A 16,765-nucleotide genomic window follows, 5' to 3' on the forward strand; every position below is an offset into this window, starting at 1 on the left:
CCTGTGCTAACATCTGTCGCTAATCTTCCTCTTTTTTTTTCTTTTTTCTCCCCAAAGTCCCAGTACATAGTTGTATATCATAGTTGTATCTCTTCTACGTGGGACGCCACCTCAGCATGGCTTGACGAGTGGTGAGTAGTTCCATGCCCAGGATCTGAACCGGCAAACCCCTGGCCACCAAAGCAGAATCCGCAAACTTAACTGCTACACCACTGGGCCAGCCTCTCCACTTCAGTTTTTTGAAAGATTTTGAAAAGGATTGGTGTTAATTCTTCTTTAAATGTTTGATAGAATTCACCAGTGAAGCCATCTGGTCCTGGTGTTTTCTGTGTTGGGAGGCTTTTGATTACTGATTCAATCTCTTGACTCATTATTGTTGTGTTCAGATTTTCTGTTTCTTCCTGATTCAGTGTTGGTAGGTTGTGTGTTTCTAGGAATTTATCCATTTTTTTTAGTTTATCTAATTTGTTGGCATATAATTTCCATCATAGTCTCTTATGACCCTATGTATTTCTGTGGTATCATTGTAATCTCTCCTCTTCATTTCTAATTTTATTTATTTAGGTCTTCTTTCTTCTCAGTCTAACTAAAGGTTTGTCAGTTTTGTTTATCTTTTCAAAACACTAGCACTTCATTTTGTTGATCCTTTCTATTATTTTTCTGGTCTCTATTTCATTTATTTCTACTCTAATCTTTATTATTTTCTTCCTTCCACTAACTTTGGACTTAATTTATTCTTCTTTTGCAGTTCCTTGAGGTGTAAAATAGGACCTTTGTGATCTTTCTAATCTCTTAATGTATGCATTTTCTGCTAAAACTGTCCTCTCAGAACTGCTTTTTGCAGCATCCACTAGAATTTGATATGTTGTTTCCATTTTCATTTGTTTTGAGATTTTTTAATTTCCCTTTTGATTTCTTCTTTGACCCTTTGGTTGTTCAGAAGTGTGTTGTTTAGTTTCCACATATTTGTGGATTTTCCAGCTTTCCACCTGTTGATTTCTAGTTTCATATTATTGTTGTTAGAAAAGATAGTTCATATGATTTCATTCTTCTCAAGACTGCTGAGACTTGTTTTGTGTCCTATCATATGATCTATCCTGGAGAATGTTTTATGTACACTTGAGAAGAATGTGTATTCTGCTGCTGATGGATGGAATGTTCTATATAGGACTGTTAAGTCCATTTGGTCTAAAGTATGGTTCAATTCCAATGTTTCCTTGTTGATTTTCTGTCTGGATGATCTATCCATTACTGATGGTGGGGTATTGAAGTCTTTTACTATTACTGTATTGTTGTCTATTACTCCCTTCAGATCTGTTGTTATTTACTTAATATATTTAGGTGCTTTGATATTGAATGTGTGTATATTTATGATTGTTATATCTTCTTGATGTATTGACTCCTTTATCATTATATAATGATCTTTGTCTCTTGTTTCCATTTTTGGCTTAACGTTTATTTTGGCTGGTATAAGTATGACTATTCCTGCTTTCTTTTAGTTTCCATTTGCATGAAATATCTTTTTCATCCATTAACTTTGACCCTATGTGTGTCTTTGGAGCTGAAATGAGTCTCCTGTAGGTAGCATACAGGTGGGTCTTGTTTTTTTAGCCATTTGGCCACTCTGTGACTTTTGATTGGTAAATTTAATCCATTTACTTTTAGAGTGATTATTGATATATAAGGAGTTGCTACTGCCATCTTATCGTTTGCCTTCTGGTTGTTTTGTATCTCCATTGTTTCTTTTTCTCTCTGTTTATGCCTACCTTTGGGGCTGGCCCGGTGGCATAGTGGTTAAGTTCACATGCTCTGCTCTGGCAGCCCAGGGTTCGCGGGTTGGGATCTTGGGTGCGGACATACGCACTGCTCATCAAGCCATACTGTGGCTTGGCGGCACATCAAGCCACACTGTGGCTTTGTATGTGGTGGCATCCCATATACAGAATAGAGGAAGATGGGCACAGATGTTAGCTCAGGGCTAATCTTCCTCAGCAAAAGGAGGAAGATTGGCAACAGATGTTAGCTCAGGGCCAATCTTCCTCACCACAAAAATAAATAAATAAATTAGTGGTTTTCCATGGTGGTATGCTCTGTCTTGCTCTTTTTTATATTTTGTGAATCTACTCTATACTTTTCCTTTGTGGTTACCATGAGGCTTACATAAAATATCTCATAGATAAAACAGTCCATTTTAGGGGGATAGTAACTTACCTTCATTTGTCTATGAAGGCTCCACACTTTCACTCCTCCCTTCCTACATTTTTGATGTCACAATTTACTTCTTTTTATGCTGTAAATTTGTTAACAAATTGTAGTAGCTGTAGTTATTTTTATTTATTTATTTATTTTTTGGTGATGAAGATTAGCCTTGAGCTAACATCCATTGTCAATCCTCCTCTTTTTGCTGAGGAAGATTGGCCCTGGGCTAACACCCATGCCCATCTTCCTCCACATTATATGTGGGACACCTGCCACAGTATGGCTTGATAAGCTGTGTGTATGTCCACGCCCAGGATCCGAACCTGTGAACCCTGGGCCACCAAAGCAGAGCATGCAAACTTAACACTACACCACTGGGCCAGCCCCAGCCATAGTTATTTTTAATACCCCTTTTTAAAACTTTTATATTGTAGCTAAGTGGTTAACACACCATTCTAATATTGAGTTACAGTTTGTCTATTTTTCACCTTTACCAGACTGTGTGTACTTTCATGTTTTCATGTTGCTGATTAGCGTCTTTTCATTTCAGCTTTTAGAACTCCTTTGAACATTTCTTGCAAGGCAGGTCTAGTAGTGGCAAACTCCCCTGGTTTTTGTTTGTCTAGGAAATCTTTTATTTCTCCTTCATAACTGAAGGATAACTTTGCCACATAAAATATTCTTGGCTGGCAATTTTTATCTTTCAACACTTTGAATATGTCATTCCACTATCTCCTGGCCTATAGAGTTTCTGCTGAGAAATCCGCTAATAGCCTAATGGGGGTTCCTTTGTAGATGACTTTCTTTTTTTCCTGGCTGCCTTCAAGATTTTTTCTTTATCATTGATTTTCCCAGTTTCATTATAATGTTTCTTGGAAAAGGAGTTTTTGCATTGAAATAACAGGGTGTTCTATTAGCTTGGTGAACACGTATGCCAAAGTCCTCAAGGTTTGGAAAGTTCTCAGCTCTTACTTCTTTAAATAAACTCTCTCCTCCCTTCTCCCTCTCTTCTCCTTTTTTAAGAATTTATTTTTATTTTTTTATTGAGGTAACATTGGTTTATAACATTATATAAATTTCAGGTATACATCATTATATTTTGATATCTGTGTAGACTACATCATGTTCACCACCCAAAGGCTAATTAGCATCCATCACTGTACACATGTGCCCTGACACCACTTTTGCCGTCTTCCCTCCCCACTTCCCCTCTGGTAACCACCAATCTAATCTCTGTATCTATGTGTGTTTGTTTGTTGTTGTTGTTTTTATCTTCTACTTATGAGTGAGATCATATGTATTTGACTTTCTCTGTCTGACTTATTTCACTTAGCATAATACCCTCAAGGTCCATCCATGTTGTCACAAATGGCAAAATTTCACCTTTATTTTTTTTTTTAAAGCTGAGTCATATTCCATTGTGTTAATATACCACATGTTCTTTATCCTTTCATCTCTTGATGGGCACTGAGGTTGTTTCCAAGTCTTGGCTATTATGAGTAATGCTGCAATAAACATATGGGTGCATATATCTTTATGCATTCGTGTTTTCATGTTCTTTAGATAAATACCTAGCAGTGGAATAGCTGGATCATATGGTAGTTCTATTCTTAATTTTTTGAGGAATGTCCATACTGTCTTCCACAGTGGCTGCACCAGTTTACATTCCCAACAGTGTATGAGAGTTCCCTTTTCTGCACACTCTCTCCAACACTTGTTATTTCTTGTATTATTAATTATAGCCATTCTGATGGGCGTGAGGTGATATCTTATTGTAGTTTTGATTTGCAGTTCCCTAATAATTAGTGATGTTGAGGGCCGGCCCCGTGGCTTAGCGGTTAAGTGCGCACGCTCTGCTACCGGCAGCCGGGGTTCGGATCGTGGGCGTGCACTGACAGACTGCTTCTCCGGCCATGCTGAGGCCGCGTCCCACATACAGCAACTAGAAGGATGTGCAACTATGACATACAACTATCTACTGGGGCTTTGGGGCAAAAAAAAAGGAGGAGGATTGGCAACAGATGTTAGCTCAGAGCCGGTCTTCCTCAGCAAAAAGAGGAGGATTACCACAGATGTTAGCTCAGGGCTGATCTTCCTCAATAAATAAATAAATAATTAGTTATGTTGAACATCTTTTCATGTGCCTGTTGGCCATCCATATATCTTCTTTGGAAAAATGTCTGTTCAGATCTTTTTTTAATTGGGTTGTTTGTTTCTTTGTTGTTGAGATGTATGAGTTCTTCATATGTTTTGGAGATTAACCCCTTATCAGATATATGGTTTGCAATTATCTTCTCCCAATTGTTAGGCTGTTTTTTCATTTTGTTGATAGTTTCCTTTGCTGTGCAGAAGCTTTTTAGTTTGATGTAGTCCCATTTGTTTATTTTTTCTTTTGTTTCCCTTGCCTGGTGAGACACGATATTAAAAAAGATGTTGCTAAGACCTATGTTGAAGAATGTACTGCCTATGTTCTCCTCTAGAATTTTCATGGCTTCATATCTTACATTCAAGTCTTTAATCCATTTTGAGTTCATTTTTGTGTATGGTGTAAGATAATGGTCTATTTTCATTCTTCTGCATGTGGCTGTCCAGTTTTCCCAACACTACTTATTGAAAAGACTTTTCTTTCTCCATTGCATGTTCTTGGCTCCCTTGTCTAAAATTAGCTGTCCATAGATGTGTGGGTTTATTTCTGGGCTCTCGATTCTGTTCCATTGATCTGCATGTCTGTTTTTGTGCCAGTAACATACTGTTTTGATTACTATAGCTTTGTAGTATATTTTGAAATCAGGGAATGTGATGCATCCAGCTTTGTTCTTTTCTCTCAGGATTGCTTTGTCTATTTGTAAAATTTGTAAATTTGTAAAATTTGTAAAATTTGTAAAAATTTTAGGATTCTTTGTTCTATTTCTGTGAAAAATGTCATTGGAACTTTGATAGGGATTGCATTGAATCTGTAGATTGCTTTAGGAAATATGGACATTTTTAATTATGTTAATTCTTCCAATCCAAGAGCACTGAATATCTTTACATTTCTTTGCATCTCTCTTCTCATTCTCGAATGCCAATTATTCTTATATTTGTCTTTCTTACCCAATCAGAAAGAGTAGAGTTTATTCATAGAAGAAGCTCTCGTAGGATTTCTTCACTTTTCAAAAATCTTAGTTCTCTCTTCTTTTCTAATTGAATTATTTCTATATTTCTATCCTCCAAGTCATTTATTTTTTTCTTCCATCTGGTCTTCCCTGTCCTTGATGTTCTCTATTGCATTCTTCATCTCATTCATTGAATTCTTTAATTCTAGAATTTCTATTTATTTATTTTTTTTATAATTTCAATCTCTTTGTAAAAGAACTCCTGTTCATTCATTTTCTCCTTATTTCACTGAATTGTCTTTCAGTTTTCTTGCAGCTCATTGAATTTCTTCACACTATTTTGCATTCTTTATCAGTTAGGTTGCAATATTCCATGCCTTTGTGTTCACTTGCTGGAGAATTATCATTTTCTTTTCATGATGTCATATTTCCTTGATTTTTTCATAGGGGTTGTACATTTGTGCTTCTAGTATCGACACCTCCTTAACTAAAGTTTTACGTCGTCTTTGGTTCTTACAATTCTATAGGCTCTGGCTATTAGAAACCTTTCTTTTGTATTCCAGAAGGTGGCGTTATAGCTCATGTTTGTGGTTTCTCTTTTGTCCTTTGACCTTGGCCTATCTGAATACCCTGTGTCTGCTGGAGCTAGCTCTTGAAAATGCGCTTGGGAGCACACACAAGGAGGCAGCAGAGTTGGGGGGAGGTGTGAGTTTAGCACTTGAGGCTTTAGGGGTGCCTGAGGGCCTGGGGAGGGGATCTTTGAGTGGGGTACTCCCAGAGGTTTGTGGGTGGACTTCCTGCTGAAGTCCTGAAGCAGAAGCAGAAAATTCATTCCTTTAATCCCTTCATTATTCTCATCTGCTTCCTTCCCTTTCTCCTCCCTCCTCCCAGTCATGGAGGTCCCTACTCAGAAACCTGAGTGCTGCTGGAGAGAAACGGGTTTCTCCAGCTGCAACCAGCACTACTAGGAGAGCGGGGAAGTCACCACTTTTGCTTTTCGCCTCCTTCATGGGAGAGGTTGCTGCTTTGCACCCCTTCTGCTGGAGAGGTTGCCGCTGCCACTACCAAAAGCCCAGTCCTTTGTAGTGTTGCCCTGGGAAGGGGGCGAGTTCCTCTCTCTCCTCTGTTTCCAGACTCCTCTCTGTCTTGCTCTCATGGCATGCTGGAATCTTCCCTCATGCAGGCTGGACTTCCACAAATTCTCTCTTGCTTGTGGGTATCTGCCCAGTTTTGCACTCCCCAGGTTTTCTTTTTTTTTTTTTTTCCTATTGCAGCAAGTGGCAGTGGGGCAGATTCGCTGCCTCGCTTGGATTCGTTGCTTTTTACTGAGGTCCTGTTTATTTTCAGATGCATAGGTGGGCTAGAAATCTCACCTATGGGTTCCCTTGGTGCAGAGGTGCTTTTGTTCGGTTATGGATGTCTAATTAGTTGTTTAAAAAAGGGGAAGGAAAAGAGGAACAACATGCTGCCATGATGCTGATGTCACCTCTCTTTTTTTCTCGATGGTAATTTGAGTTGTCCACCTTTTGGCTATTGTGAATAATGCTGCCATGAACATTGGCATACAAGTATCTGTTTGAATCTCCTCTTTCAATTCTTTTGTGTATATACCTAGAAGTGGAATTGCTGGATCATATGGTAATTCTATGTTTAACTTTTTGAGGAACTACCAAACTGTATTCCACAATGGCTGCAACATTTTACACTACTACCAGCAATGCACAAGGGTTCCAATTCTCCACATTCTCAGCTTATTTTTTTATCTTATTTTTTTCATAATAGCCATCTTAAAGTGTGTGAAGTGGTATCTCGTTGTGGTTTTGATTTGCATTTCTTTCATGGCTAGTGGTGTTGAGCATCTTTTTATGTGCTTATTGGCCACTGTATATCTTCTTTGGAGAAATGTCTATTCAAGTCTTTTGCCCATTTTTTAATCGGGTTATCTGGGTTTTTGATGTTGAGTTTTAGGAGTTCTTTATATATTTTAGATATGAAACTCTTATCATATATATGCTTTGCAAATATTTTCTCTCATTCTTTGGTTTGTCTGTTCACTCTTTCGATAGTGTTCTCCAGTGAATCAAAGTTTTTAGTTTTGATGAAGTCCAATTCATAGATTTTTAAATTGTTTTGCCTGTGCTTTTGGTGTCACATCCAAGAAATCATTGCCAAATTGAATGTCTTGAAGCTTTCCCACTATATTTTCTTCTAAGTGTTTTAGTCTTAGTGCTTACATTTAGGTCTATGATCCACTTTGAGTTAATTTTTGTATACGATATAAAGTAAGGGTCCAACTTCATTCTTTTGCATGTAGATATCTGGTTTTCCCAAAATCATTTGTTGGAAAGACTGTCTTTTCCCCATTGAATGGTCTTGGCATCCTTGCCAAAGATCAATTGATCATAGATGTAAGGGTTTATTTCTTGGCTCTCTGTTCTATTCTATTGGTCTTTTTTTTTTTTTAATGTCAGTACTTACCCTGTTTTGATTATTGCAGCTTTGTAGTAAGTTTTGAAAACAACATGTGTGAGTCCTCTAACCATGTTCTTCTTTCTCAAGATTGTTTTGGCTATTTGGAGTCCCTTGAGATTTCATATGAATTTTAGGATGGCTTTTTCTATTTCTACAAAAAAACATCATTGGGATTTTGATAGGGTTTGCATTGAATTGGCAGACTGCTTTGGGTAGTATTGCCATCATAACTGTATTACGTCTTCTGATTCCTGAACATGGGACATCCTTCCATATATTTGTGTCTTCTTTAATTTCTTTCAGCGGTGTTTTGTAGTTTTTAGTTTACAAGTCTTTTGCCTCTTAGGTTAAGTTAATTCTCAAGTATTATTCTTTTTGACACTATTGCAAATAGAATTGTTTTTTTAATTTCCTTTTTGGATTGTTCATTGTTAAAGGTATAGAAATGCAAATGATTTTTGCATGTTGATTTTGTATCCTGCTACTTGGCTGAATTCATTAGTTCTAATAGTTTTTTTGTGGAGTTTTTATGGTTTAATAGTCATTCTTTTAAAATGTTCATGTAACATTTGTAAAAACAGATTATGTAATAGGCCACGAAGAAAACCTCAGTAAAATTTTAAATTAGAAATTCCATACTACGTTCTCTAACACCAATGCAATAATGTTAAAAATTAAAAACAAAGCAAAAAAACATCAAACACACACACACACACACACACACAAATTACTCTGTTAAATAAATTTTGGAGTTAGGAAAGAATCTTAAAAATGTGATTATAAATTATCTGTTTAAAAAATAAATTTAAACCCTAGATATCAAAAATTATGAGATGGGCCTAAATGTGCACTAAGGGGAAATGGTATAGCCTTAAGTTATTTTAGTATTAAACAAGAAAATTGAAAATTAAACACAAAACAATAAATGCATGAATCTATAAAATAACAAGATAAACTTGCAGAAAAAAATAGAATCAAATTACTAAAAATAAAAGCAGACATTAACAAATTAGAAAACAGAAAAACAATAAAGTTTATAAATAAATCTAAGAGCTGGTCCTTTGCAAAGATCAAAAGAAAAGATGATTCAGAATCTAAAATAAATTTTTTGTTGTTGTTGTTGAGGAGGATTCACCCTGAGCTAACATCTGTTGCAATTCTTCCTCTATTTTGTATGTGAGTTGCTGCCCCAGCATGGCCACAAGTGGTGTAGGTCTGTGCCCAGGAACTGAACCTGGGCTGCAGAAGCAGAGTGCACCGAACTTAACCACTATGCCACTGGGGCTGGTCCCTAAAACAAGTTTTTTAAAAGGATGAAAATATATACAATAAAAGCAAGAAAAAACATAATCCAGATAGAGATATTTAAAATACTATCAAGTGAGAACTATAATGCAAATTAGTTTGAAAACCTGAAGGAAACTATGCTTTTATGTGAAAATATAAATAAAATAGACTCAAGAAGTAGAAAACCAGAATGAGCCTTGTATCCTTTAAGATTATATTCAGCTGCATTTATTAAAACCTGGCTATGGACCCTGGACCAAAGAGGGATTAATTTGTGTCAATAACAATAAATCTTGAGGTGGGTAATTCAGGCAGCACTAGGTAGACAGCTGCTCAAGGACATGATCAAAGATCCAAGTTGTTTCTATCTTAATACTCCACCATCCTTAGCATGTGGCTTCCTTCATCAGGGACTTAATGATGGCTGCTCATCCTCCAGCCATTACATCAGTATTCTAGGCAGGAAGAGTAGGGAAAAGTGAAAAGCAAAAATCAGTATGTGCATACTAGCCAAATCTGTCACTTTTTATGAGAGAAGCAACACCTTTCTCTGAAGTCCTATCCAAGAGACTTCTGCTTATATTACTTGATAAGCCAAGAGACACTCCACCCTTGACACTCAAATGTGCCATGTTTCATTTAATTGAATGCGAACTGGTTCAGCAACGCATTACAATGCTCTATGAGGGCTGAGGCCTTAGAGCAGTAAGAGAGGTGAAAGTTCTGATGAATGCCTTGTTCAAGAGGCCAGCACTGTGTATTTTGAGCAGTGAAATGAGAGCCTTGTTCACTACCAATGATATCTGACACTCCAAAGGGAATAAGGAGTGTCTTGATGAAGACTTGCAGTGTGGCTTTAGTACGTGCAGAGATGTGTGTGAACTTGATTTACATTTTGGAGATCTGGGCATGATATTCCCAGAATTCTTTACCCTAAGAGGGGAAATCTTGGATAAGGAATTGCTGTTGCTACCATTGGCCAGGCTAGACAGCCAGACCATTGGAAATGGCTCAAGAGTCTGTAAAAATGTGCAGATGGGGCCAATTGTTGGTCAAAGCATCCAGTGCTGAGATGAATGACTGCCTGAAGTTCAGCCAATTGTAAACTTGGTTCCTGTCCTTTATGAGGAACATTCCAGTTAGGGGATCAAAAGCAGCAGCTTTCCAGTGAGCTCTGTCATTTTTGTGATGGTGATAATCCTATTTGAGAAGTACACAAACTCCCTGGCAAGGGACTTAGGACAGGGACGATCACTCCTTCCTACAGGTGGAATATGCCAGAGGGCTCAAGTTTGACTCGAGCCTGTAGGTAAAATTTCATTTTATCAAGAAGGCCTTGGTGGCGATGCTGAGCTTACAGGCTGCTGTTTTCATGACTCACGGCACAATGGGAAGCTGGTATGAAGGATCATGGGCTCTGGGCCTGTGAGAACATTTATTTCCATGAGAGCGCAGCAATTGATGCTCTAATGGCATGTAGCTTGGGGCTGAGGAGGTCAGTTTCTTGCCCTGGAAGCCCATGGGCAACTTATGGCCATTATGAGTGGTTCTGGAGACCCCAGGAGGCGTGAGAGGAGGCTGCTAAAGCCTTTACAGTGAAGGAGTCGTGGGTGTGGGTGTGTGGCACTAATGGGAGTGTCCATTGCATTGCAATTTGGACAAGTTAAAAACTCTTTTTTTTTTTTTTTTTGGGGAAGTCTCATTTAAGGAGGGGTGATTTGTGAGTAACAGCATAAATGGGTTTAGGCAATATTTGTGATGAGGAATATGTTGCCTCCAGAATCCAAAAAGACTTAAATGACACTGGGCTTGTTTTAATGTGGGTGCTGAAAGAGTCAATAGTTTTTTCTTGACAATGTCAGGGATGGAGTGGCCTTTGGCTTATCAAGTAATTTTCAGGAATTTAACCAAGGTGCTGGGGCCTTGCACTGTGTGTGGGACTGTGGTCCATGCCCTTTCTGTGAGTTCCTTTGTGAGTATGTATATGTCCTGAATGAGTCTGTCAAAAAGTCTCCTCAGAGGAGGATGTCATCAATGTAAGTTATCTCTGTGCTTTTGGAGAAAGTTGGATGTGGTTATGATCTTGCCTGCAAAGATTCTGTATTTTAAACTCTACCAAATTTCTGGATGATCCATGAATCAGGTATGTGCACTATGTACACATGTGGCAGACTCCAAACAAGCCCCCCAGCTCAGACTAAAAGAACCGAACTGAGAATTGAACTGTTGCTCAGGTGACCAATTTGTCCCAATTTGCCCAGGACTTTCCTGGTTTTAGAACTGAAAGTCCATATCCCAGGAGCCCCTATCAGTTCCAGGAAAACTGGGGTGCCTGGTCGTCCCAGCCACTTCCCAAAAGGCTGGGTTTTCAGTTCGAATCCAGCGACATTAACTGTATGCTAAGACAAACAAAAAAACAGACTCCAGGAAGAATATAACAAAATCCAGAGTCTCTATAACATAATATTCACAATGTTTAAGATACAATCCAAAATTACTAGACAGGTGAAGAAACAGTAAAATGTGACCCATTTTTAAGAGAAAGACAATTACCGGAGACCGACACCCAAGATGACCAAATTGTTGAAATCAACAGGCAAAGATTTAAAAACATATATTAACCACACTCAATTATGTAAAAGAAAATATAGTCATAATAGGTGAAAAGATAAGAAATTTCAGGAGGGAAACAGAAACTACAAATAAGAACCAAATAGAAATTGTCTTGAAGGCAGATCAAAAAAGATTTCCAATCTTAATAACAGAGAAAAAATGATTGAAAAAATAATGGACAATCTCATTGACCTCTGGTATAACACTAAGAGATTATGTAAATGGAGTCCCAAAAACTCCATTTTTGGAGGAGAAAGAGAAAATGAGGCCAAAAAAAAATTCCTCAAGTTTGTTGAATGAATGAGTAGATCAGTGAGTGCTACAGAACTATGATATCAGAAGAAAAAAATAAATTAAAAGACCCATATTTGTCTTGTTATTCTTGGCAGAGTTTTACTAATACTATACAAGAAAAAATGGATAGTTATTAAAAACTTGTGGTAGTTTTTAATAACCAGCACATTATTTGTATATTCTCCCAAATATATTATTTGCTTGAGTTAACAGTTCACTAACGTATATGTAATTTTCATCATTTAGTTTCAATTTGTCTCAATCAATCCTTTAAAGAGTGCTACCTAGTCTAGATAGATCAAACCTGTGGGTTGGATCACTGTCCAGGTACCTGGAGAGGGAACACAGCCTAGAACGCTGTAATCCCACAGTGCTGGTGCTAGAGAGCCTATTTCTGATTGAGTGTGCTGCCCCATGTACACACTCACTGATGTATTTGTATCCTTGAAGAAGCAAAATTTGCCTCAGCTTTTTATTTTTATTTTTATTTATTTTTTTTTTTTAAAGATTTTATTTATTTATTTTTCCCCCAAGGCCCCAGTAGATAGTTGTATGTCGTAGTTGCACATCCTTCTAGTTGCTGTATGTGGGATGCGGCCTCAGCATGGCCGGAGAAGCGGTGTGTCGGTGCTTGCCCGGGATCCGAACCCGGGCCGCCAGCAGCGGAGCGCACGCACTTAACCACTAAGCCACGGGGCCGGCCCTCAGCTTTTTAAAAGTAGGAATTATAGTCTGTCTTGGTCGGGAAGCTCTGCTGAAACCTGTCCACTATGGGTGACCCTGCTGGTATTTGAAATACCGTTGGCATAGCTTTCAGTATCACAGCAACACCTAGCTGTCACAGTATGACAACTGACAGACAGACAGGTGTTGTGGTTCCCTGACCGGGAAATGAACCCGGGCCGTGATGATGAGAGTGCAGAATCTTAACCACTAGACCACCAGGGCTGGATTTAACAGGCTTACGGAAGGCTAATAAACCAGACACCAACGTATGAATCCACCAAAAAGGGATGGAGAACCAACTTGATCAGGAGAAAGAAGAGGCAGATGAAGGTGAAAAGTGAAATGAGGACACAAAGAAACTGCACCAGGATGCTGTGAGCGGATGGAGAGCTCTGTCCATATTCCCTAGGGCTTGTACCAGGGCTATAGGGACACACTGCCTTTGGCCCAGCCTGAAATTTCTGAGCACAAACGGCCCAACTGGAGGCAAAACACCCATTCCCCCACTTTCCTGGCCAGGCCAGGGCTGCTGGTGCCCGTGAATGCCTCCCACTACTGCATGCACACATACAAGAGGGCGCAGCTTAAAGCCATTCTCTCCCAGATGAACTCCAGCCTGAGCCTGCGGCTGTGCAAGGCCAACAGGTGAGCCTGCAGGTGGACAAGTTCATGCCATGCTCGCTGGGGCTTGCACTTTGCGCACGTGCTTCCCCTAGGGCAGCACGGGCCATAAGCCACCCCTGCCAGCCTGGGGAGTCTATTAGCTGGTGATCGGCTGCAGGGGATTGATCCAACTGAGGAATGATGGGGAAGACAAGAGAGGAAGGTGCTTGAGGGCCCTGCGGAGGCCAGCCACCAGCAGTCAGAAAATGACAGGCAGGAGGAACTGGGGCAGCCGGATGCGCTGGGGCAGGAGGATGCTGGGAGTCCGCGGGAAGGGAAGAGCAAGCAGCCACAGGGAGATGCTGCCGACGTGCCCTGAAAGTCCAAATTCCAGTTTTTGGAACCAAAATATGGCTATTTTCACTGTGTAAAGATTGTAAGATCAGATGGGAGAGTGCTTAGGGTTGGTGCATTTCTGGAACCAATAAGGTTTATTTCAAACAACTCTGTTTCGAATGCCAAATGAGTTTATCCCTTATCGAGTAGAAGCAATCCATGTCGGACCTCTTCCAAGACTCACTGTTCCTGTCCTCAATAGAAAAGACATTGAACTAAGGAGGCCTCATTGACAAGACCTGCGTGGTCGTGCAAAGACTCCAGATGCCCCGTGACAATATTGACAGCTTCAAATAGGTCACGTGACATGCAGTATGTGGACGGGGTGCTGGAACTCTCGTTGTGACTGAAGCCTGAACTGGCACTGGAAAATGGGATAGGCTTTTGTACTTTTTGTAGGCTGTATAACAGTTGTACTATGTGAATGGAGTAAAATAAATGCATGTAAAATAGGAAAAATAAAGGACCCAACCTCAAACCATCTTGGAGCCTGGGGCCCTTGAAGATTCGCTGAACTCGTCACACAGGTTACACAGGCTGTCACCCGTTCATGGCAGTCAGCAGCCTTCAACACAGGGCTCACCACAGGGAGGGACACAGAAGGTTCTCAGTTCAAATCTCACTCCTAGATTCTTGCTGTATTCTTGTTCCAGGGCTGCTCCTTAGGGGATGCTACTGGTTTGACAACATTCTCTTCCTTTTGTCCTCAGAGTTGGGTGAGACTGAAGTTTCAGAGTGACGTGCACGAAATGCCTAATATACTGCAGCTCGGTGGGGGATTAACACCTAGGAGCATTGTTTGCAGGCTGGAGAAGAGTCTTAATGACACAGCAAAGGAGAGATGGCACAGAATAAGGATATTGGAGGCTTTCATTCAGTAATTCCATCTCTACAGCAGTGGTTCTCAAAATGTGGTCCTGGACAAGAAGCATTAGCATCACTTGGGAACTGGCCCCACAGCAATCTGAGCTTCATCAAGTCCTCCAGGTTGTTCTGATGCTGAAGTTTCAGTAGTCACTTCAATCTCCTTTCTTGTATTGTTCTTTTGCCTGAAAAAGTCCCTTTTATGCCCTTCCAATGATATTTAGATATTCATACTTAGATATTTCTCCAAAATGCTCTCTTAAGAATAGAAAGAAGTCAGTGAACTTTGGCTTTTAGACAGGACTCTGTGAACCCCAAATCCAGCTTGTGACTTGTTTTTACATAGCCCTTTCTAAATAAGGAAAGTTTTACATTTTTAAAAGTTTGTTACAAATAAAAAAACAGAAGAATAGGTGACAGATACAGTATGGCCCTTAAAGCCTAAAATATTTACTGTCTGGACCTTTAGAGAAAAAAATCTGCTGACCCCTTCTTTTAATGTCCCAAGAATCTTATTTAATTTGAATTAAACAGCCACATTGCTTCTGTAAATGTTCTTTTTTTTTTTTAAAGATTTTATTTATTTTATTTTTTCCCCCCAAAGCCCCAGTAGATAGTTGTATGTCATAGCTGCACATCCTTCTAGTTGCTGTATGTGGGACTCGGCCTCAGGATGGACGGAGAAGTGGTGCCTCGATGCGCACCCGGGATCCGAACCCGGGCCACCAGCATTGCAGCGCGCGCACTTAACCACCAAGCCACAGGGCCGGCCCTGTAAATGTTCTAACATCCAAATTTATGGTAGAATAAACTTGTTCCTCAAAAACAATGCTTTAATTTGTGGAATTGTGTTTTTTTATTAGTGAAATTTAAACTCTACCTTGTTTTTTATGACCGCCTATCCTCTGGTTGGAAAGCAACAGGTACCCTGTATTTCATTCTCATTTGTATTTCATTCTCAATTGACAAATATTTATTGAGAGGACACAAAGATTAATAAAGCTGAATTTTGCTTTGAGTCCTTAAGAATGCATTAGAGAAATCTGACGTGTACTTGGATAACGTGTGAGTGCTGTGATCGAAACCTGTGTAAGGGTCTTTGGGAACACAAGTAAGGGGACATTTATTTAGTATTCCATTATAGGGGTGTACACTCCCTTGTGTAGGGGAGAAAGAGATATCCTCTATCTACTCTGGGTGCTTCCGGCTGGGCTAAAAATTAAGTTGACATGAGACAGAATAACAGGAGAAAATCAAACAAAGCTTTATAACATGTCTACCTGGGAGAAACTCAGAAAAACTGAGCAACTCGCCAGAATGATGGAGGCAGTCATTTTACATACCATCTTCAGCTAAAGACAAAGGAGGATGTTGGCGGTGGGAGGAGTCAGTTATGGGAGATTACCAGAAAAGCACAGTAAACACGAGTAAGGTTATTATGCAGATGTAAGTCCTCGCCTTCAGCACTGATAAGAGTTTCTAGAGATAAAGTCATCCTCTCTTCTTCCTGGTACAGAGAGGGAGGTAACTTTGCAGATGGAGATTTTCCTTACAAATGTAAACGTCTCTTACAAAGGGTAAATTCTACTTTTCAGGGCTACTCCCATGTCTGCAGTTTTTGAAATTAACCAGTTCAAAATAGTCCTCATGCCAAAGAGACGCATTTTGGGGTGGCCAATTCTGATCCCCTACATTTGTTTATCCTGTGCCCCAATGACAGACATTTTGGTTGTTTTCAATCTTTTCTTTTTTCTATCAAAATGATGCTGCCATTCGTAACCTTGTACACAGCTCATTTCACCCACGTAAGACAAATTTCCAGGAGTGAAATTGCTGGGTTAGAGGCTCTGTGCTGAGAGACTGACTATACCAATGGACAATGGCCAGATCATTGTCTATATGAAAATAGAGCTCTGACCCAGGACCTGCAGCAACCAGCCCAGGAAACCACTCATTATCTACAGGAACCAGTCCAGAAAGTCAAACGTTGTCTGCGGCAACCAGTCCGGAAAGCCAAACAATAACCTCTGTAACAGTTGTCCCCAAATGGCCAAGACTTGATTAATAACTGATAGCTTCCTTAATTTTTGCCCCTGTTTCCAACTTAAGACCAACTGAAGAAATCCAAATGTGTACCCCTACCCAATCACCTGGGATGCTCCACCTCTAGTTAGCCTACCTACGGCTTCCCCATGCCAACAACCTTCAATCAGGGT

At 39.6% G+C, this 16,765-nt stretch overlaps 1 pseudogene; it reads left to right on the forward strand.

The window, feature by feature from the left end:
* Positions 1-11,180: 11,180 nt before the first annotated feature.
* LOC101409168 (protein ZAR1-like pseudogene) lies at positions 11,181-13,918 on the forward strand (annotated as a pseudogene).
* The last annotated feature ends 2,847 nt before the right edge of the window (positions 13,919-16,765 follow it).

The sequence above is a fragment of the Ceratotherium simum genome, chromosome 13 (genome assembly GCF_057802395.1).
Source record: "Ceratotherium simum simum isolate JZ-2026a chromosome 13, ASM5780239v1, whole genome shotgun sequence".
Classification (NCBI taxonomy): domain Eukaryota; kingdom Metazoa; phylum Chordata; class Mammalia; order Perissodactyla; family Rhinocerotidae; genus Ceratotherium; species Ceratotherium simum.